The sequence below is a fragment of the Trichosurus vulpecula genome, chromosome 5 (assembly GCF_011100635.1).
Source record: "Trichosurus vulpecula isolate mTriVul1 chromosome 5, mTriVul1.pri, whole genome shotgun sequence".
NCBI lineage: Eukaryota > Metazoa > Chordata > Mammalia > Diprotodontia > Phalangeridae > Trichosurus > Trichosurus vulpecula.
The window spans coordinates 294807507-294831655 of NC_050577.1; the positions used below are offsets into that span (position 1 = coordinate 294807507).

The 24149-nt window shown below is 44.6% G+C and overlaps 1 pseudogene; it reads left to right on the plus strand.

Annotated features, from left to right (window-relative positions):
* The window catches only part of LOC118851366, a 41321-nt pseudogene extending 23772 nt beyond the window's left edge, over nucleotides 1-17549 (plus strand).
* The last annotated feature ends 6600 nt before the right edge of the window (nucleotides 17550-24149 follow it).

A 24149-nucleotide genomic window follows, 5' to 3' on the forward strand; every position in this document is an offset into this window, starting at 1 on the left:
TTAACTCTCTGAGTTTCAGTTCATTTATTAAGTACCTGCTAGTTTCAACAATATGCTAACCTCAGAGGATACAAAGAAAGCCAAAAAACCCCAGGATCCCTGCCCTCCAGGAGCTTACATTCTAGTGGAGGAGACAAAAGTTAAATCATCTCTGAGGGAAGGCTTTAGCAGCTGGGGGTGGGCAAAGCAGGGGACCAGGAGAGGAAAAGAGTCTAACCTCCTGTAGGAGGTAGGATTTGAGCTGAGTCCAACAGGACCTGTACACCCTCTTCAGTCAATCAAAGCCATTGTGAGAGAGTCTGGTTCATGCCCTAATCAATCTATATGAAACAAAGAAGCTATCACAGAAACCTGAGAAGCTTCTCTGTGTCTTTGACAGAGGAGCCACCATTTGACAAATCAGGGATTTGTCCACTGTGATGGAATTATCTTTGGGTATTTTCTCCAAGGCTACCTTACTACTTGAGTTGAGAAAGCTTGCTTCCTATGGACATCTAGGCTGGGGTAGGGGAAGCATCCTTGGCATACGGAATGCAATTTCAGCACCATGCAAGCATATTTCTGTCCTGCTGTAACATTCTCTACAGGTGAGATCTCAAAGCTATTTTCTTTTTTTTTTTGTCTCTTAGTATTTATTTAATTTTCCTTCTTTTAAAAAAATATTTAATTTATTTAATATTTTTAGTTTTCAGCATTGATTTTCACAAGAGTTTGAATTACAAATTTTCTCCCCATTTCTACCCTCCCCCTACTCCAAGATGGCATATATTCTGGTTGCCCCATTCCCCAGTCAGCCCTCCCTTCTGTCACCCCACACTCCCCATCCCCTTTTCCCTTACTTTCTTGTAGGGCAAGATAAATTTCTATGCTCCATTGCCTGTATATCTTATTTCCTAGTTGCATTCAAAAACTTTTTTTTTAACATCTGTTTTTAAAACTTTGAGTTCCAAATTCTCTCCCCTCTTCCCTCCCCACCCACCCTCCCTAAGAAGGCAAGCAATTCAACATAGGCCACATGTATATCATTGTGTAAAACCCTTCCACAATACTCATGTTGTGAAAGACTAACTATATTTTGCTCCTTCCCATCCTATCCCCCTTTATTCAATTTTCTCCCTTGACCCTGTCCCTTTTCAAAAATGTTTGTTTTTGATTACCTCCTCCCCCTACCTGCCCTCCCTTGTAACATCCCCCCTTTTTTATCTCCTTCTTCCCTCTTTCCTGTGGGGTAAGATACCCAATTGAATGTGTATGTAGTTCCCTCCTCAGGTCAGATCCAATGAGAGCAAGATTCACTCATCCCCCCTCACCTGTCCCTTCTTCCCTTCCTACAGAACTGCTTTTTCTTGCCACTTTTATGTGAGATAATTTACCCCATTCTATCTCTCCCTTTCTCCCTCTCTCAATACATTCCTCTCTCATCCCTTAATTTGATTTTATTTTTTTTAGATATCATCCCTTCATATTCAACTCACCCTGTGCCCCGCCCCTGCCTCTGTATATTCCCTTCAGCTACTGTAATACTGAGGTCTCATGAATGATACACATCATCTTTCCATGTGGGAATGTAAACAAAACAGTTCAACTTTAGTAAGTCCCTTATGATTTTTCTTTCTTGTTTACCTTTTCATGCTTCTCTTGATTCTTGTGTTTGAAAGTAAAATTTTCTATTCAGCTCTGCTCTTTTCACTGAGAAAGCTTGAAAGTCCTCTATTTTATTGAAAGTCCATATTTTGCCGTGAAGCATGATACTCAGTTTTGCTGGGTAGGTGATTCTTGGTTTTAATCCTAACTCCATTGACCTCTGGAATATCATATTCCAAGCCCTTTGATCCCTTAATGTAGAAGCTGCTAGATCTTGTGCTATCCTGATTGTGGTTCCACAGTACCCAAATTGTTTCTTTCTGGCTGCTTGCAGTATTTTCTCCTTGATCTGGGAGCTCTGGAATTTGGCAACAATATTCCTAGGAGTTTTCTTTTTGGGATCTTTTTCAGGAGGCAATCGGTGGATCCTTTCAATTTCTATTTTACCCTCTGGCTCTAGAATATCAGGGCAGTTCTCCTTGATAATTTCTTGAAAGATGATATCTAGGCTCTTTTTTTGATCATGGCTTTCATGTAGTCCAATAATTTTTAAATTATACCTCCTTGATCTATTCTCCAGGTCAGTGGTTTTTCCAATGAGATATTTCACATTGTCTTCCATTTTTTCATTCCTTTGGTTCTGTTTTATAATATCTTGATTTCTCATAAAGTCACTAGCTTCCACTTGCTCCAATCTAATTTTTAAGGTAGTATTTTCTTCAGTGGTCTTTTGGACCTCCTTTTCCATTTGGCAAATTCCGCCTTTCAAGGCATTCTTCTCTTCATTGGCTTTTTGGAGCTCTTTTGCCATTTGAGTTAGTCTATTTTTTAAGGTGTTATTTTCTTCAGTATTTTTTTGGGTCTCCTTTAGCCAGTCATTGACTTGTTTTTCATGGTTTTCTCACATCACTCTCATTTCTCTTCCCAATTTTTCCTCTGCTTCTCTAACTTGCTTTTCCAAATTCTTTTTGAGCTCCTCCATGGCCTGAGACCAACATGTTTTTCCTGGAGGCTTTTGATGTAGGCTCTTTGACTTTGTTGACTTCTTCTGGCTGTGTGTTTTGGTCTTCTTAAGAAAGATTCCAAAGTCTGAGTCTGAATCTGAGTCCCTTTTCACTGCCTGGCCATGTTCCCAGCCAACTTACTTGACCCCTGAGTTTTTCCATCAGGGTATGACTCCTTGTAGAGTATAGAGTACTTTGTCCCAAGCTTGAAGGGCTGCGCTGTTGTTTTCAGAGCTATTTCTACACAGCAAGCTCTGCCACACCAGCGCTACTCCTCCCCCAAGAACCACCAACCCAGACCTGAATCAGATCTAAGCTGGCTCTGCACTCCCACTCAGATCTGCCACTTAATTCCTCCCACCAGGTGGGCCTGGGACCAGAAGCAATTGCATCTGTAGCTCTGTAAGCAGACTCAGAGCTGCACCACCTCCCTTGCCCCCGGGGACAGTGGCTGAACCAGAAATTCCTTTCACCCTGTCCCTGCAGCTTTTCCCACTAACTTTCTCTGTTGTCTTTGGTGTTTGTGGGTTGAGAAGTCTGGTAACTGCCACAGCTCACTGATTCAGGGTGCTAGGGCCTGTTCTGCCTGGCTCCTGGTCTAGTTGGTCCATGGGGCCCACACTGGGCTCTCCTCTGCTCCGCTCCCAGTGAGATAGACCTTACTCTGTGACCATCCTGCTTCCCTCTGCTATTTTGTGGGTTCTGAAGTTCTAGAATTTGTTCAGAGCCATTTTTATGGGTGTTTGGAGGGACCTGGTGGGGAGCTCACACAGGTCCCTGCTTTCCAGCCTCCATCTTGGCTCCACCCCAAAACTATTTTCAAACCCAGACTAAGTGGTACTAAGAAGTCATCTTTTCTATTCAGTAATGCTGCAAGTTATTACATTAACATCTTTTCCACCTTAAGTGGAGGACTGTGAACTCATATGTCCAAGTATTGGACACCAGTGGTGTCAAACTCAAATAGAAATGGGGCCATGAAGTATCTAAGGATCTCCAAAAGCTTATTGACTTATGTGCTTTACATATTAACATTATCTATTGTATTTTTATTTATTTTGTTAAATATTGGCCATTTACATTTTTTTTCCAGATTAAACTATGAGTTTTATTTTTTTAAGTAGAGCAAAAGTTATGCTGTGGCAAGATTTATTTTTAATTAATTAATTTATTTATTTTTAGTTTACCACACATGGTTCTACATAGTTTTGAGTTCCAGATTTTCTCCCCTCCCTCCCCCCTCCCTCCCCAAGATGGCATGGAAGCTCATATAACTGTCATGTATAACTTCGCATTGAATTAATTTATGCACTAGTCAAGTTGTGGAGAAGAATTTTGACCAATGGAATGAATCATGAGAAAGAAGAAACAGAACAAAAAAAAAAAACAACCCAAAAACAAAAACAAAAGAGAAGCAAAAAAGGCGAGCATGTAGTGCGCCTCGTTCTGTATTCAAACTTCACAGTTCTTTCTCTGGATGAAGACAGCATTCTCCATCGTGGGTCCCCTGGAGTTGTCCTTGCCCCTTAGGTTGCTGAGAAGAGTGCAGTATCTCAGGGTTGATCCTCACGGAATCCATATATCTGTGGCTGTGCACAACGTTCTCCTGGCTCTGCTCAGCTCACTCAGCATTATGTTGTGTAGGTTTTTCCAGGTTGTTACGAAGTCTGCATCATCCCCATTTCTTATGGCATAATAGTATTCCATCACCTTCATATACCACAGCTTGTTCAGCCATTCCCCAATTGATGGGCATCCCTTTGATTTCCAATTCTTGGCTACCACAAAGAGAGCTGCTATAAATAGCCTTGTACATATTGGTCCTTTTCCCGCTTGTGTGATTTCTTTGGGATACAACCCTAGAAGTGGTATTGCTGGGTCAAAGGGTATGAACATATCTACAGCCCTTTGGGCATAGTTCCAAACTGCTCTCCAAAATGTGGCCATTTACATTTTAATTGGGTTCAGGCAGAACTCAGCAACTGGTATTTGACACCTCTGTCATATCATTATTTGGATTTTTCCAGTAATTTTTGAATGTTAGAATGACTCTAGTCATTCATACAGCATAACCCTTAATGTAGATGCTTCTGACCTCACTCTCTTATATACTTTTTTATAGCTATCCACCGCCCCCCCCAATTAATTCTCTTACTCTGATCTTCATGAAACCTATAGCAGCTTCCTTATCAAACACACATTCTATTTCACATATCACATATCATATCCCTTATGGATACCAAGCTCCATCAATTGACAGTATTTTTCACGTCCCATCCTCATGTTCTCACGATGTTGCTCCATAATGTAAAGATTTTCCTAGTCACAAAATGACTTGATTCCAACAATGCAAATTTGAAACAGTAATAGCAGTGCCAACCACAGTTATCAGCAGATTAGGGTAATTATAAAACAGCTGGTGTTCTCCTAGACACATGTCAGAACTAAAATAGTTATATCTAAAAATGCTTTAAAATAAAATAATTCTTAAAATATAACTACTTTGAACAATAAAGTAGGGATTCTTGCTTAAAAGGCAGCCAAACTGAACAAGGAAACAGATTTTAAAATTTGGCACAGTATGTAAACTCCCAGAGACAATAGAGAAAATAAGAAAAAAGGTACCCTGCACAGATGCCCCAATGTAGAACACCTTATTACAATAATTAGCCCATTTTACGCCAGTATAATGGCTTCCTAGGTCAACTTGGTTTCCATTTCTTTGGCTTTAGATGAAAACATAGATCCAATGAAATAATGGAGGCTTCGCAAACCATAAAACACTCTAGAAATGAGAGTTATGATTGTTATAAAAAGTTCTGAATTTAGTCACAATTGCTCTGATCTCTAGTTAGGAAATTTGTTGATAGAAAAGTCAGAGGTTGGGCTCTTACCTTCTTTGCCCTGCTTCTAATTAACCTCAGGGCACATATACTGGATAGAGGAGCCAGGAAGACCTGAGTTCAAATGTGACCTCAGACACTTCCTAGCTGTGTCACCCTGAGCAAGTCATTTAACCCTGTTTGCCTCAGTTTCCTCATCAGTAAAATGAGTTGGAGAAGGAAACAGTAAAGCACTCCAGTATCTCTGCCAAGAAAACCCCAAATGGGGTCATGAAGAGTCAGACACGACTGAAAGACTAAATAGCAACAACCAATTAACTAACCTCTGGCTTCATTGTGGTTGAAGCAGAATTCAGTTCGTTAGAAATATTTGGGTAATGAAACAGCAGATTTGCATTATAGTATGCATTATTAGATATCAGAAGAGAAAGTTGAAGAAAGAGATGAGCTTTTCTAGGATCTTCCTGTGGTCCAGGTCCCCACCCCGACCCCTCTCCCCCACCAGCTCCCAGCTATCTGTGGAGCCAATGACTATCCTCAATATTTCCCTCTTTTCTCCATAGCTCAACCCTCCTTTTGCTCCTCAGATATGTTGAAAATGCCATGCTTTCTCCAACCAGTCAGGTCCAGGTTCTCAGAATCTTTTGCCCTGGAGCTAAGATAGCTTCTTAGCATAGGGCAGAAACCATTCTCTTTCACAATGACTTTGAGGCTCTTTTCACATTTGGCACTGATTCCTTCAAAAGGTGTTCCTGCCTAGACCTCAGATGGGGTGGTTTTGATGGGGTGATAGGACCTGGACCCTGTATTTTCCCATACATTTCAGTGGCCCAGATCACAGGTGCCACTGCCCAAGGCATCTTGATTACTTAATTAGCTTACTTGATACTCCTTAATTCCATGTAGATCTTTTCACTGTTCCACCTAGCCCACCCCAGGCTATTTACCACTCCTTAATCTCATCAAGCTTTTCATTGATCCTTTCCCCCTTTTTTGTATATAGGTATCAATCTTACTCCCATTAAGTAGTAGATTCCCTAAGAATTTTGAGGCTCTATTGGTGTTACAAATAAACCTTGCTACTTTGACTGAAAGAAGGCTTTCAGTACTTGAATTCTTTCCAGGCAGACCTCCCTGTACCCTTACATTTGGGGTTCCCAGCACCCCAAACCACATCAGTTTGAATCTCACCTATCCACAGGACAATTAGGGTGAGGAGGGAGAGTATTCCAAGTAGGAAGGACAGCCAGTGTGGAGGGATGGGTCTGGGAGACGGAGTGCTGCGTTTGAGGCTGGCGTGGCTGGATTGTAGAGTGAATGGAGAGAAGGAATGAGTTAGAGACCAGAAATGTAGGAAGGTAGAAAGAACCTTAAGTGATGAAAGATTTTATGTTTGATCCTGGAAGGAACAGGGAACCACTGAAGTTTATTGGGTAAGGTTTGACACAGTCAGACCCAAGTTTTAGGAAAATCACTTTGGCAACTATGTGGAGGGGAGTCAGGAAGGCCAAGCAGAAGGCTTTCCAGGGGTGAGGTGCTAAGAGCCTGGACTGGAACAGGGGCTGTGGGAGTGGAGAGGAGAGGAGGGGGCATGGTCAAGCAGTGAGGAAGCCTTTGTGAAGTACTATGCTGAGTGCTGGAAAGGCCTGTGGAGGTGAGTCAGCAGTGTAACCTAGGAGAGAGGCCGTGAAGATTTGGCAATGGGCTGATGGATTTGTAGGGTGACTGAGAATGAGGAGTCAGGCATGACACTGAGGTGGGTGCCTGGGAAGGTGCTGATGTCCTCAGATCAGCAGAGGGCAGGGTTTGGGAGGAAAGAATGAGCTCTGTGGTGGCCATGTCGAGTTTGAGCTTCCCAGAGGATAGCTATCCAGGTAGAGAAGTCCATAAAGCCACTGCTCTGGTGACCAGGGCTGGATGTAGAGAGCTGAGACCCATCTGCATCATACCCCAAGGGCACTGGTAGCTACGATCCCCCAGGGAGAGGAGGAGAGTAAGTGATCCTTGCACACCCTCCCTGGAAGGGTTTTTAAGGAAGGCTCTTGAAGGCTCACAACCACCCTGGGAGGGAACTCCTCCAAGTATAAAGGGCACCATTTAATGTATGATAACAATGATAATAGCTAGCATTTAAATTGCATTTAAAGTCCACAAAGTGCTATCTATGTATACATAGGATGAGCACACTAGTGAATGTCAGAAGCAGGGTGCAAATGCAGGCCTCCAGACTAAAGCTGGGGGGCCCTTGCCATTGTAAATGTGATCTGGGACTCTGCTCCCCCTACCCAGGGCAGGCAGCCCTCTCTCCCACACTCTTTTCAGCCATATTCACCCCAATCCCTCCTTTTCTTGCTCCATTGGACCTCCTGAGGGACAGCCAGAGCTGAGGATCATGGAGATGGAGTGACCAGTGGCTCCCTCCACTGACTCTCCAAGGTGCACATGTAGTGGGGTGGGGGGGGTGGGGCCAGAAAGAGCTTCCTTGCAGGCAACCAAAGCTTGGGCAGAGAGAGTTCCCATCAAACAGGGACTGTTGTTTAGTCATGTCCAAGTCTTCATTCTCTTGTTTTACTGAGAGGAAACTAAGGCAAACAGGGTAAGTAACTTGTTCAGGGTCACACTGTCTGAGGTCACATTTGAACTCAGCTCTCCCAGGCTCCAGGCCCAGTGCTCTATCCATCTAGCAGCCCCAGTTAGAGAGCAGGGCACAAATCCCCTCCCAGGAAGGCACCTTCAGAGCAGAAGGGTCTCTGGCAGGGCAGGGAGAATTTGGAGCCCAGGGGAGTGGCAGCATGGGGGGAGGAGGGAAGAGAGAACAGAACCAGACTTCACCCCAACTGTCACGTTTGTTCTTGCCCTTCCCCTTCAGTCTTCTTTCTTCCCCCTCACCCCGTTCTGCCTCAGCCCAGGTGTTTCCTGGCTTCTTCTTTAGGCTTGCTACTGGGGAAAAGAATTCTGTCGTCTTTTCCTGTTCTTCTCCGTGACTGGAAATGCTCACAGTGATTGGCGTTTGTCAAGTTCAGAATAGGAATATTTTTGAAAAGTGAAGAGAGTTCCAGACCTGCAGTTTGGGGCCCTGGGTTCGAGTCCCAGCTTTTCTATGGGCTAGCCCTTCACTACCTCATCGATAAAATGGATGTGGTAAAGCTTGAAAGGGCTGTTGGAAAGAAGCCAGAGTCCCATGGAAACATGCAGCACTCCCACGATCCTCTTTCTTTGGCCCAAATCTGGTGACTGAATCTCAGTAGAGAGCTCTGGGTCTCCTCAGCCCTAGTAGAGGCCATCCGCTGTGTGCCTCCTTGTACTCTCCGGCTGCCTGGGGCACTAAGAGCTTGAATGATTAGCCAATCTGCCTCCGGATCCGCCCCACACCCACCCTTTCCACCTCACTTTCTCTGATGACTTCTCCCTGATGACGTAAGCCCCTGGAGGGCAGAGACTGGTTTCCCCAGTCTTCCCATCCCCTTCTATGGGCACTTAAGGAGAGCAGAATTGCTGCCTTTTCTTTCATTCTTGAGAGGCTGGAACCCAAGCCCTCCGCTCACTCAACCAAGCCGGATTCTGCCTCAGATGTCTAGCTGTGTGACCTTGGGTGTCCCCATCTGTAAAATGGGCATAACGTTAGCACCTACCTCCCAGCGGTGTTACAAGAACAAAACAAGATAACATTTGTAGTGTACTCTGCAAAGCTTAAATCTCTATAGCTACTAGTGGGGCCGAGGAGGCTTCATCTCAGGGAGCAACAGTTTAGAAGGTGTGACATTGGCACCGGCGATTCAGCTGCAGAAGAACTGAGCTTAGCACCTAGTTATCAAGAATAATTAATATAATGGTTAATATGTCAATGTAGCAGTTATATTAAGTTAATATAATTATTAACATGCAAATATAACAAGGATATTAATTAAATTACATTAACAATATCTTTATATTACGTTATCTTATTAAGCTAATATGGTAATATTAATAATCCCTATATTATCTATATACTAATATAAACAGTTAATATTTTATTAACATAATGATAAAATTGGACACCACCAGGTGGGGCTCTGGTGGGTGGTGGGCCCCTACCCAATCCCTTCCCAAGGTTGAAGTCATATAATATGCTACTTTCCCCAGGAATGTTTCATGCCTCATCCCAGGTACAAAGCACAACAAAGGAGGCCTCTGAAGCTCACCACCTGGGAGACCTTGGGCAGATAAGTCAGGGAAGCTCCCTGGGCCTTTGTGCCCTCACTGCACAGTGAGCAATCCTTTATATCTTAGTTGATGCATTCCAAAACATTCTTCAGAATGGCTTCTGAGATCCTTTCCAGGCTCCAGATTTTTGACCTAGGACCTTGAGACAGGTGCATAGGAAGGCTACAGAGTGCTGTCGAAGGATTCCTTCTAGGTGAGAGGAACAGGAAGCAGACTTAATGGAAAAAGTGGCATTGGAGCAGGGCCTTGAAGGATGAATGGGGTTTCAACAGGCAGAGGTACAGAAAGTGTTGCTGATTCCAGAAAAGAACAGAGATTGGGAAGCATACCTTAAGTTGGGGGGCAAGTAGTCCAGTTTGGTTGGACAGAGGGCATAAAGGGAAAACAATTGTGTGAGAGAGGGGTCAAAACCACACCATTTTGACTCTAGTGCCTTGACTAGGTGAAAACTAGGTTGAATAAACAAATCAAAACTGAATGTGAACAGGGCCTGTACACCTCCCTGAATCAGTCAAAGCTGCCTGTTAGAGACTGGGTCATGCCCTAAGCATAAAAGGAGTATAGAACATAATATATAATCACAAGAAAGGAAGAAGCTATCTTAGATTTGGGGGGTGGGGAGATTTTGAGCACTTGAATCAAGATGTTGGAAAAAGCATGAAACAAAGGGAGAACTGAGCTGGTAGAGAAGGGAAATATGGAGGAGAGTTCTTAATTCTACAGGCATCTTGGAATGAAGAACACAGGTTGGGGGAAGTAACAAGAAAAGGTCCGATTCTCTTTTCCCAACTTCCCTTCCCAATGTCTATTCACAGACAATGTAATATAATCTGCCATTCCTTTATTCAGATGTTTCCAGTAAACCGAATTTTGCCTCAACCACCCAAGAGCATATTTGGAGCTATTAGGAGAGAACCCAACTTGTGCCCAGGTCTTACCAATTTTCCCAACTCCAGACTTGATTTCCGAAAGCCCAAGAGGAAGGAACCAAATGAACTTTAGGGGCCATTAAATTGTTCTGTAGGCTCAAAATGAGTCAATTATGGTAACAGGGCGCGTCAAAAGGACCATAGATTTAGAACTGGAAAGGACCTTGGAGGCCATCCGGTCTACTCCCTTATTTTACAGATGAGGAAACTGAGCCCCAAGCACATAAAGTGATCTGCCCAGGGTCACCCAGCTGGTTAAATGTTGAAGTATTCCTGACTCCAAATCTAATTACCGAATTTAATGCCTCCAATGCTTTACCAAAAGGAATGATTCCTTAAAACAGGAAGTCTTACCCCAAAGTCCATAACTTATTTTTATTAAAAAATCTTGATAAATATATTTCATCATGATTTTGTTTATAATCCTGTGTTTTCTATTTTTGTGTATTTGAAAACGTGTTTTTTGAGAAGGAGTACCCTTGGCTTTCGCCAGACTGACTGCCCAAGGGGTCCATGATGAACCCCTGCTTCAAAGGAAGAATTTCAGGCTCCTTAAAGAAAAGGAGAGAAGTGAGGGCCAAATCTTTAAGGAAGCCACCAAGTAGTTCTTTTTCCTGTAAGTTTCTCTATGGGAGAAAATGCCACCCCACCTGGGAGGAAAGTCAGACAATGAGGCCCTTCCTCCTCCTGGCCAATCTACACATTAGGGAGAGAAAGGGGGTGGGGGTACTGGGGCAGTAGGAGAGAAGAGCTGATCTCTTAATTACTCTGGGAAAGGCAACCCCAAGAGAGGAACCAGCAGGGTAATGGGGCTTGCAGGGGGTGTGTCTGATTGTGAGAGAGAATGTGTGTGCCTGGGAGTGTGAGGCTTGTGAAAATAAACAATTCTAATCTTCTCTGGCTGTCCCTTGGGCTGAGCAAACACACATTCCTCTCCAATTCTTTCCATCCCCGGAGAGGAGGGCAGTAGAGGGTTCAGAGCTGCAGTTAGTTCTTGGCCCTGTCCAGCCACCTTAGGATTCTGGAAGTTGTCCTCCAGATCCCCAAGGCTTGAGAGAAGGGTTAACATGCAATGGGCAACCCAACCGTAGGAAGAAGAGGAAAGGGAAAACCTAGTGAGTGGGAAGGCCACCTGAGAATCTGAGACTACAGAATGTGAAAGCTGAGAAGGAACTTAGGACAAAGAATGTGAGAGCTGGGCTGGGAGGGGTTTTGGAACAGGGAGCACCTTAAGCCATGGAATGTCAAAGGTCAAGGGCCTTTAGATTAGAGAACCTCATAGCTGAGAGGGACCTTGGAACAGGGAACGTCAGAGGTGGGAAGGGTCTGAAAGAGAGAGAAATCCTCGAGTGTGCCCCTGTTACCTCACAGAGGAGGAAACCCCAGAGGGGAATGACTTACTTAAGGTCACACACACAGGAGCAGAAGCTATAATCAAGTCTCCTAACTCCCATTTCTCTGCTCACCCCGAAAAATTTCCCTTTCTCTGTCCCTCCGTTTCCCATTTCAGAACAGCCAGGGAGGCAGAGCTGGCTCTTTCCCTTGACGACTGGGATTGGGGAGGCCTCAGTGTGGGGGGTGGTGAAGTGTTGAGCAAACACCAGGCCTTCTGCTTGCCAGGACAAACATGCCACTCAGGAGGCTAATTGCTGTCACTTTAAGGATGCCTTCAGGCCTGGCCAACTCCAACTGACCCTGCCTCCCTTTCCCAGAGCCTGCAGCCAGAGAGCCGGCAAGAACCACTTGTGCAGAGAGAGAAGCAGTGGTATGTGCTGGGGCCCAGGGAGCCATTTGATTGAGGAACAAGGGTCGCCCCTCCTGGGAGGGGCCTCGTCAGGCCCCAACCACCCCCACTCTCTTCCAAAGGCAAAAAGGTTAACCAAACATCTGGAAAGTATTTCCCTAGAGCATCTGGAGGAAAGGCAACTCCCTGCCTGGCAAAGGCAGCACCAAGCTAAGAACAGGCAGGTTGCCTTCTGATCTCCCCTCTGCTGCTGCTTTATGGCAGGACCTCAGGCAAGGGGTACCTCAAAGATATTCAGGAATTGTCTGTCTCCTTATTTCAGGCACAGGGGGCTGTGAGCAGTGAGGAGAGAAGGGGTCTGCCCAGTGCCCTGAGGATGAGAGGTGAGAGGGCAGCAAGGATGAATTTTGGAGGAGCCAAGAACTTGAGGCTTGGAACCCTAGAAATTCATGCAATTTTAGAGCTGGGAGGGGCCCTAGAACAGGGAATGTCAGCGCTGGGAGGGAGCTTAGAACATGGAATATCAGAGCTGGGAGGGGCCTTAGAACATAGAATATCAGGACTGGGAGGGGCTGTAGAACATGGAATGTTGAGCTGGGAGGGACCTTAGAACAGAGGATGTCAGAGCTGGGAGGGGCTTTAGGACATGGGGTGTCAGAGCTGGGAGAGGCCTTAGAACAGGGAATCTAGAGTTGGGAAGCTCTTAATGATGATCCATATTCCAGCTCCCTCATTTTACAGATGAGGAAACTGAGGCTAAGAGAGGGAAAAGTGACCTGCTGGAGGTCATTAACAGAACTAGAACCAGAGTCTGGTGTCTCAAGCCCATCTAGAACTATTTGCACTATACCAGGCCATCCCTTTGAAGTGGGACCTTGAGCTTTTGGGGTGGCAAGAATGGGTTAGGGGCAAAGGGATGAAGGGCTGACCTAGAGGGATCTCCTGGATCTGCTTTCTCTTCCTTCCATAGCCCTACAAAACCAAATTGGGATGTTACAGGTATGGGAGACAGCCGCAGCTTCTCTAGTTCTGGCCAGATGGGGTAAAGAGCAGAGATCACTTAAGGCTGCTGATATTTCCATTTTGGGGTGTGGGCATGGGCCTCAGCAGGCTCCTAAGGGCAGAGGCTTTGGCTCTTCCTGGCTTTAAGGTACTAGGCCTCGGGGGTGCCTCAGCCTTGGGCCTGAACTCCCCAGGGGTTAAATTGCAGGTGGGGTAGGAAGTCAGTTGGCCTACAGTAGGAATAATTAAGGGTCACAATCACAACCCCCCATGATCAGCCACACTCATCTGAGCTGAATATTTGCTTGGAAGTGAAAGGGATAACCAGGTTGTCCTCCGGCTCCCTCATGCCTGACGCCTCTCCTGGTCTCCTCCACCCCCAAATTGCTTTGTATTTACTCTTTCTGTATTGTGTAACCACTTTTACGGATACAATGTTCTTTTTCTCTAGCAGACTGGAAGCTTCTCCAAATCTTACCTAGCACATAGTAAGCATGCAGTAAGTGCCTGTGGCCTTGACCTGTTGATGAGCAGGGTCCCTTGGCTGGTTGTCAGGCCTCCAGGGGCCACTTCCAGACCCCCATTCCAATCTTCCTCTTTTGCCACATGGCTTTGAAGGAAGCCAGCTTTTGATGCATCTCAGCAGCCTCCTCTGGGAAATAGGGGGCATCTTCTTGCCCCCTCCTCTATGCCTGCAAAGGACTTGGGGCCATTCTTTAAAAAATTAAAAATAAAACAAACAAACAAATGATAAACTTAACAACCACCAACAGAAACAGTCCTATGGAAATGCAGTAAAATCTCACCTAAAGGGATTAATTTGTGGCTAACAAAGGAACAAAGAAAATGCTTTTGTCCTGTGTCTCCTACCAGGCCTGCCTCCACCACCCTTGGCCCTACTTGCCTTCCTGGTCTTTTTTCTACATGGTTATAGTCAGCGTGTACAAAGTCCTGATTTCCCTCAACGTCCCCTCTTACGGCTCCTTCATACTTCCTTGTGTGTTTTGCCATGACTACTTTTTATGGCACCATAACATTCCATTTCATGAATAGACCGGGATCTAGCCAGCCATTCTCCTGTTACTGGACCCGTAGGTTATTTCCAGGTTTTTTGCTAGTACAAATAGAGCATTTATTAATATTTTTTGGACAGCTAAGTCCCCCTCTCCTCTACTTTTTTTTTTCCTTTTGATGTTGGGGCAGAGTTAAGATCATTTTCTAGATCATTGCTCTAGAGGTGGAAGAGCAGTACGGTAGAGGTCATCTGGTACATCTCCTATTTCCCTTTTACCCATGAGGTTACTCTTAAAATCACTAGGTCAAAAGGAACAGTTCATTCTTGGTAACATTGCACGTTGACATATTGTTTTCCAAAACATAGAAGACGCATCAAAGTGGTACAAAATTAATGGATTTTGAGGGAGAGAGAGAACCTGGGTTTGAACTGCCCTTCCACTTACTATACATGGGACAAGTCATTTCACTTTTTTGGGTCTCAACTCATCATCATCTGTAAATTTGGACTAAATGACTTCTGAGGTCCCTGTACACGCTAAACTTATAATCCAATGCTTGCACCAGATTGCAATACCACTAAAAATGTATGAGTACCTGTTTTCCCAAGCCCTGACAATGTTAGATTTTTTTGTTTTGTGCTACTGCATTCTAGTGGCTATAAGGTGGTATCCAGAATCATATTTGAATCTTGGGTCTAATTTACCATTACTCAAATTTTGCCTCCCTAAATTGGAATGTCTAGGTCACCTTCCTTTTTTTTTTTTTTAGCTTGCTTACTGACTTACTTGCTGAACTGAACTGACTTAATCACATGAAGGAAAAAAGGATTTACTATGTGCCAGACTCTGCTAAGTGCTGGATATGCAAAGTAAGCAAGATAGATAGCCCCTGACCTCAAGTAGCTTCAGTTTGAAGCATGACATGGCAGAAGGTCACCCGGAGTTTTGGATGGTGGCTGAACATGGGAATAATTCAACAATCTACCTTCTCTCTCCTCTAAGAGAAAGCCAAGCCTAAATGGGAAATAGGGCAGTGCTTGTCCTGCCATAACGACAGTAGTAGCAGTAGTAGCAGCGCCAGCAGCAGCAGCAATAGTAACATATCTGGACAGCGCCCAATAGTTTACAAAGTTCTTGATAGTTATTATACTGTTCCTAACTTTTATACTTTCTCTGCAAATCATCGTAGGGAGGAAGAAGATTTAAAGATCCTAGAACAAACCTGCTACCATTCTGTTTACTTTGCTGATCCATCAGCTTCATTATGCCTGATTGAAAGAGCTGGGACTCAGAGAAGAAAATGAAGATGTGTATCATGGCATCTAGAGAGGGAGAGGAGAGGTTATTACAACCTACTGTCCAGCAAACAATGAACCTATAGCAAGAGTCCATCAGGTCAGCCTGGAAGGCTATGAAGGAACACTAACGAAGGCCAAAGAAGCCTGGAAAATATGGGCAGATATGCCAGTTCCTAAATGAGGGGAAACAGTAAGACAGATCGGTGAAGCCTTGCAACAGAAGATCCAGATCTTAGGAAACTTGGTATCTTTGGAGACAGGAAAAATCTTAGTGGAAGGAGTTAGGGAAATTCAGGAGTACATGGCTATCTGTGACTATGCTGTTGGTTTGTCTTGAATGATGTGAGGACTCATTTTGCCTTCTAAAAAAACCAGGCCATGCCCTCACTGAACAATGAAATCCTTTGGGCCTAGTTGGCATCATCACTGCATTCAATTTCCCAGGAGCTGTGTTTGGCCAGAACAATGCCATTGCTCTGATCTTAGGGAATGATTGCCTTTGTAAAGGGGCACCACCAACTTCTCTCATTAGCGTAGCTGTCACCAAGATGGTGGCCAAAGCTTTGGAAGACAATAACCTACCTGATGTGATCTATTCCATTACATGTGGTGGGGCAGATATTGGCACAGCAAGGGCCAAAGATGAGCAGGTGGAGCTGCTGTCTTTCACAGGAGGTATCCAAGTAGGAAAGCAGGTGGCAGTCACAGTACAGGAGAGGTTTGGAAGAAGTTTGTTAGAGCTTGGCGGAAACAGCGCCGTTCTTGCTTTTGGGGATGCAGACTTTAATTGCAGCTGTGGGGATAGCAGGCCAGAGATATACAACGGCCAGGTTACTGTTTTTGCATGAAAGCATCCATGATGAAGTTGTGGGTAAACTTATAAAGGCATATGTACAAATTTGCATTGGAAATCCATGGGATCCAAATATTTTCTATGAGCCCCTCCACGTCAAAGAGGCAGTAAGCATGTTCCTTGGTGCAGTAGAAGAGGCCAAAAAGCAAAGTGGCCAAGTGGCCTATGGTGGGAAGACTATAGATCACCTGGGATATTAGGTAGAGCCAACAATTGTGACCAGTATTGGAGACGACGCACCCATTGTGCATAGAGAGACATTTGCTCCTATCCTTCATGTCTTTAAATTCAAGAATGAAGAAGAGGTGTATCCATGGAATAATGAAGTAAAACACAATCTTTCAAGCAGTATCTTCACAAAGAATTTGGGCAGAATCTTTCAATGGCTTGGGTTCAAAGGTTCCAACTATGGCATTGTAAATGTCAACATTCCAGCAAGTGGTGCTGAGATTGCAGGTGCATTTGGAAGTGAGAAGCATTCTGGTGGCAGCAGAGAATCAGGCAGTGATTTCATAGAAGCAATCTGCTTGTAGCATCAACCATAGTAAAGACCTTCCTCTGGCACTAGGAATCAAGTTTCAGTAAGTGTTTGAGGTTTATATGACCTCCACAATCAGGCATTTCAGAATGGGCAAGTCTCTACTTTCTTACTTCCTTGATATTTGACTAAACTGTAAGCCTTTTTTGGGGCGGGGGGTCAAAGACTGCAAGAAAAGCATGATGGTATTTATTTAGTGAAAGATGGATTGAATCGTTTCTTATCCCCATCTTCTTTTTTAAAGCAAATATTGGACTTGAAATTATATCTGTTTACTTAAGAAAAGTGGAAATTGATCAAACCTCTCATTAAATGGACAAGGGTTAATGAACTTGGACTCTACCTGCTGTACAGTGGTGAATGCTCCCCATTTCTGAAGATGAATCTAGCTTTGGATAACACAGGTTTTAAAAACTGCGCAGTCTTATGCTCATCTGTATCATTTCAAGTAAAAACATGCTAAGTTTAATTGGAGAAACTTCCCAACAAGTCAATTGAGGGGGAAATAAAATCTACACTGTTTTGCTAGAGTAAACATGTTCTTAATTGTACTTTGAAGAGGGCCATGGATGACATGAACTGAATATTCCTACAGTTGTAGCCAGAGGTATGTATATACATGGAGAATGATCTCATGCCTGCAGTCTATAGGGCTCAGTGTGGTCATCATCAGCATGGTCTTGACAGGGTCATGAGGGATGGAAGCATGGCGGATTTATTGAACACAGGCTTCCTATCCTCCAAGCTCACAGTCTGGGGTAAGGATCATGGAAATATAACATGTGTGGCTTATGCAATGGAAGTCCACTACAATGACCTGGCTAGCTTTTTCTATGCCACATAACTGGAACTATTGAGATACCTTATGCTTGGGCCAAGATTGCAAGGTTGGGCTCTGTAGGTGGGAGTATAACAGCAAATTCTAACACTAATTATGGGAAAGGCTTTGAGTATATTATAACATTCATCTCATATTTCATTTGGGCAAATTGACTTGTAATAACCTTAAACATTTCATCTGCTTATTTCTATGAACCTCTTCTGGGTCATCTATCTCAAGCAATCTTAGCAGAGTACTATTTCAGAGTGTTTCCTCTAGGAAGAAAAGCAGAATTTGGATGATCTGTCTAAATGACTGTGCTTAATCATTATTTAGCATCCTGTTGCCCAGAATGCACTGCCCCCCTCCCCAAATTCATATGCCTAAAAGCTGGTTTTTTTAAAAACCATCCTGGTTTTTAAAATTGTCTACATTGGTACTTGTTGTTTTCTCCATTAGCTATCATAGTCATTTTTCTAAAAAGCTTTCTCATTGAGCCACTGTGGCCACTTTTATACAGTGTGACTTTCCGCTTTGTTCTAAGAGCAAGATAAAGCTCCAAAGTGGACACTGAAATCATGTCGTCTAAGTACCTTGTGACGCTTTCTCCCTGGAATGACTACCCTACTTCTAACACAGAATGGAATGTTGTTTGTTTGTTTCTTCCCTCCGATATTGGAAAATTTGATTGGGGTCATTTCCACAGGTGTGGGCAAATCAAGACTACTGATTAGAAGGCACAAAGTACACTACAGCTCTGTGTGTATCATGAGGGGAAAAGTGTGATGAGTCAGAGTACATAAGTGAGTCAGAAAAGTGACCCACACTAGGTCACAGCCTCATGATCAGTCAAACCCAAAGGGTGGGGAGCATGACAGTGGTATAAGGCCAAAAGCGTTGGAAGGAAAAGGGCACCCCCTTCCTTCTGAGAGGTGGAGGCCTATGGGTGTGGAATAGGGTAGACATAAGACTGGGTGATGCTGATTTGGGTTTTTGAACTGCTTTTAGCCTATTTTATAAGGGACAAGCAGGGGAGGAGACAGGATCTATTTGAAAATGAAGGTGATGTAAAAACAAAATACAGTGGTATATTTTTTTTTGTAAGGACTTTTAAGTCAGGAAGACCTGGATTAGAAATCCGTGCCAGACATTTAGAAGTTGTATGACCCTGAGCAAGTCACTGAGTTGCTCTACCTCAGTTTGGCCGGCTATAAACCAGAAATGATAATAGCTCTGACTTCACCCATTCTGGATAAGACCCCTGCTGATGGGGTGACCTCTTACAAGTCCCTTGACCTCCGGGTGGGGTGGGGCTCTTTCCTCATCTGTGAAATGGGAGCCATTATGGTTGTGAATACCATTACTGTGATCAGTCCCCCTCATTCCTGGGGCTCCACCTGGGGCCAGCAACCTCCGACCTCCCCAAGGAGGCGTCAAGGCTTTTCATCTCTCAACACAACTGACATGCCCTCTTTGTTCTTTTGTTTTCTTTTAAATTCTCATTTTATAATAGACTTGGTAAACATCGACACACGTGAAAACTTCCATATAGAGAGCAGGGGGTGGTAAAGGATTGCATGCAGAACCACCAGCTTTATTCCTCCTCCCCCCTCCTGTTCCCAGATATGTCCTGTGTCCTTGGTCTCCTTGCTGGTCCTCCCATAGGATGCTGCATATCCTCACTCTTGACATCGTCCTCCCCAGGCCTGGAATGCTCTGCCTTCTCCTCCCTGCTTCCTGGCTTCTCTGGCTTCCTTCCAGTCCCAGCAAAAACTCACATTCTCTAAGAAGCTTTTTCTGATCCCTTTTAATCTTAGGGACCTTCCTGTCCAGTTTATCATGTATCCATTCTGTTTGTCCATGGCTGTTGGCCTGTTGTCTCCATTAGACTGTCAGCTCCTTGAGGGCAGGCACTGTCTTTTGCTTTTCTTTGCATCCTTAGCACTTTGCACAAGGCCTGGCAGCAGGGAAGTGCTTAATCCATGCTTGCTGACTGACCGATGGCACCAGTGCAGCCCTCCTTGTCTGTGTCCCCATCTGGACTTCCTTCAGCATCTCTCTATACTTTTAAAAACTGTTTCATTCATGTAGTTTTCACGCTTTTTTTGGGTATCTCTATCACTTCCTCCCCTAACTCCAAAAAAAAACCCAAACCCTAAAAGACCTCCCTTGTAATTAAGAAAAGAAATCTACACATTGACTATGTCTAAGAATATGCCTCATCCTGCACCCCCAGCCCACCACCTCTCTGCCAAGAGGCAGGAAGCCTCTTTTGTCACCTGAAGTTGTGATCGATCACTGCATTGGTCGAAGTTCTGGAGTCTTTCCTCCTTTTGTGTCTCATGGTTGGGGGAGGTTCAGTGCTACATCTGGTCTGGAGATCTTGGTTCCTTAATTCTTCCAGGATCTGTGTGGGTATTCTCCATGTGGTAGAAGAGGTTTCATTGAGCTCCCCAAACTCCCACAATGCCTTACTTAGTGGTCAGCTTCTGGTGAGAAGCTTCTCTCCTCTGTGCCAGGCAGGTTCATAACGAAAGATACACCAGGCCTATCCTCGAAGCTGCTCCAGCCTGGTGGTAAGGCCAGCCTAAGCTTGTGTTCCCTTGACGAAGCTTCTACGAACCCCATCTCCAAGGGCCATCCATGTCACTGTGAGGCATCAGAAGATGGTCATCAAAGGCTAAGGATTATATTCTTGCCTAATTAAGTAGTGGGGACTGAGCAAAACAAGTCTTTCTGTTCCTGTCCAGCCCCCGAATCACAAGATGGGGTTTCAATCAGTGAACATGCACCCTATCTTGCCCAGACACAATCCGCCATGACATTAGCTGTTTTCACCATATGAGTAACTGAGCAACTGTCACCCCTCCAACTACTCCCCTTCTGACTCAACTGTGAGAAAAGCAGTCCAATCAACCCCACTATTCCTGGAAAGGACATGTCAATCAATTGTCCTGGGACTCCTTCTAACTTCATTTTCCAAAGCAGTCCTACTTGGCCAATATTCCCTTTTATGTGTTTTCTTCCTCTGTTAGAATGTAGGCTTCTCGGGGGCAGGGGCTGTCTTGATTGTCTGCATTTCTATCCCCACCACTTAGTCCAGTGCCTGGCATGTAACAAATGGCTTTTTAGTCACTTCTTCAAAGAGGCTTCTATGATTGTGATGGAATGAACGTGTCAAGGTTTGAATCTGAGCGCTCTAGCTAAAAGCACTAGTCAGTCATTTCACCTCTGCCTAAAAACTCGTCCTGCTTCCAGAACTGTCCTCAGCAGATCCCAAAGGAGGAGGAGGAGGAAGAGGAGGAGGAACAGCAGCAGCAGCAGCAGCAGCAGCAACAGCAGCAGCAGTATCATATTGACAAGAAGTATATTATGATAGAGAGGTAGCTTAGGAGTCTGTAAGATCTGGCTTCAAATCCTATTTCTGACATACTGACTGTGTGACTCTGGATAGGTCACCTGACACTCTCCGTGCCCTCTAGGCAACTCTCTAGGAGTTTGTGAAGGGAGTTTCCACACTGAGAGTGCCACACACCCATGAAATCATAGGCCCGGGCCAGAAACAGGTTGACTCTGTCGTCCTAGAGCAAAGAATGTGCACCCCAACCCAGGTCCAAGTTGCAGTCAAGAAGCACAGGCAAGAAGGGGCCTTTTAGCATTTGTATTTCCTTGCCATGCTATGTCCCTGGGGAGGGTGTTATGGATGGGGAAAGGCAGACCACTCTAGAGCATGACCTCCTGTCCAGGCTGCAACGATCCTTGCCCCTGAGAGGGTCCCCATCTTGAGGAGTGACTAATATGCTCTCAGCCTCTGCTTTCTCCCTCACTGTAGAATCAATGCCTCACTGACACCCGGATACTGTCAGGAGCCATGATTTCCTGAGTGTGGGGGCCAGCTGCCCCCTTCAATGCAGGTCACAGGCCTTCCATGTCTGGGGAGAGTCTTCAGTTTTTTTGTATTTATTATAAACTTAGTAACCATCAAATACAAATATTCAAACACAAATGAGAATAAAACAAGTTATTGTGTATAGAGAACATAAACTTCCCTAACTTGTTTACAAATTTTTTTTTAATGTGTATATTCAAAGACTACAGAGACAGGAGAACAAGATATACAATGTCTCTGATAATATAAATGAAAACCACCCTGAAAGACTGCTGATCTCAGATTCATTGCAGGGACCAATGTCGGTTCTGGAGGACAGATGATCAAATACCAAGTGAATTCTCTCTGCTCACTAGAGATGTGGTGGCCTCCAGTGCGGGTAGAGTCAGATAGTCTGTGTTGGAATCCTGGCTTGTCCACTCACTGCTCTGGGCCTCAGTTGCATCTTGTAGACAGATAGGTGGAAGAACAGATACAGAACTGGCTTCTGAGTTCAGAAACTGTCTCAGACACTAACTACTTCTGTCATCCAGGGCAAGGACCTTAATCTCTCTCAGCCTCAATTTTCTCATCTAGAAAAGGGGGCTAATAGCACCTACCTTCTAAAGCTGTTGTGAAGCTCAAATGCAATAAACTATGTAAACCTTAAAGTGCTATATAAATGTGATTATAATAATATTTAGGTGCTGGCTATTATTGCTATCCATAAAATAGGATGGTTGGACCAAGTGGCCCTTTTGCTATCTTTCTTAATCCTTTATTATGCCCCATTCTTATCTTCCTTAAAAATGTCACCAACTCCCAATTCCACCAACATTATATAATAGCCAGGGTCTATACAGCCCTGCCAGCCTTGAAGTTTCATATTTTAAATACTTTGCCCATTTGATGGGTACTAATCGGTACCTGAGGGATAAACATCCTTGCGTTTCTCTGATTAACAGAGTTTCTCCCTAATAGAATAGTCTTTGTGACTGTGGCTCACTGCCTAGATTTCAAGCTAGAGGCAACTCGGAGGCTTCTAATCTAAACCCCCCATTTAAAGATGAGAAAACTGAGGCCCAGTGACTTGCTCAAAGTCATAGTTGGTAAAGAAGCAGAATTGGGATTCGAATCTAGCTCTTCTGATTCCAGATCCCTCGGTCTTTCCATACACCATGCTCGTTCCTTACCATCGCCAAAAAGAGAACCTGAGCCCTGGTGGCTAGACTTTTGATGCCAAATTTTTCGAATTTAGCCGGGCTGGGCCTCAGATGACAAACACGTCCATTACTAGGTCCTTATTCAAAGCCTTTTGAGCTTGGTAGGATGGGTATAGTCTGGAGAACCTAAGGTCAGCTCCACTCCATTAAAAACAAACTACCAGAATATAGAGCCAACATGTTGTTGTTAGTATTCAGCAAGCATTTATTAAGAACCTACTGTATACAAAGCACTGAACTTGGAGGCAGAAATACAAAGAAAAAATAGCCATGTCTTTGCCCCTGAGGAGCTGATGCCCCGAAAGAGGAGATGATGTGAGGACCATGTCCAGTGATGCAAGAAAGAACAGACAGTCCCAGGCAGAACCCCAGAGGCTGGGGGGTGGGGACTAATCAGGAAAGGTTCTGGAGGAGGTGACCCATGAAGTGAGCCTTGAAGGAAGGGGAGGGAGAGCGGGGAGGAAGGAAGAAGGGCTGTTGACAATTTGTTTAAGGTCCAGGGAGGCCAAGATGAAAACGTGGAAGGGTAGTGGCTCCAATGTGGAGTATGGAAGGCCTTGGATTCCAGGAAGAGGAGTTATAGTCTGGTTTGTCTGAACGAAGGTCCACAGTAGGGTCTTCCACAGAGGAGTGGCCTGACCACAGGGGAAGCTTGGGAAGATTCTTTGGAGGGTGAGATGAAGGATGGATGAGAGGGCAGGCAGACCAGAGTTGAGAAGAGGTAAGGAAGGCCTGAAAGACAGGCCACCTGGCCACAGATTTGCTGCTGGATAGGAGAGAGCACACAGAAAGAGCATGAAGGGGATCAGCCCTCAGGAGAGAGTCTGTAATGGCCTGTGCATTTCCAGATCTGTGATACAGTTAGGATTCTAAGCTGACATGTCAGCCTGGGTGCCCAGGAGAAGGAAGGTGTTTTTAATTTTAAAGATGCGAAGGTAGGGTTATCAGTTCTGGACTGAGTGAGTTTGAGGTGGGGCACCTCGAACTCTGCATGGCAGACCATCTGTAAAGACCTGGTAGAATGAAAGAATGATTTGCTTGGCTGATTCCTAGCCTGAGGATCTGATAGTGAAGATAATCAGAAGGGGCCTGGCCAGGCAAGGCCAGAAGCAGCAGACCAGGACAGATTGGTGAATTCCAACAGGAATTCCCCTGGGATGAGATCATTCTCAACTGCTCCCAAGGACCACGTAGGCTACTGGCTCTTTAGAAGTATGTTGGCCG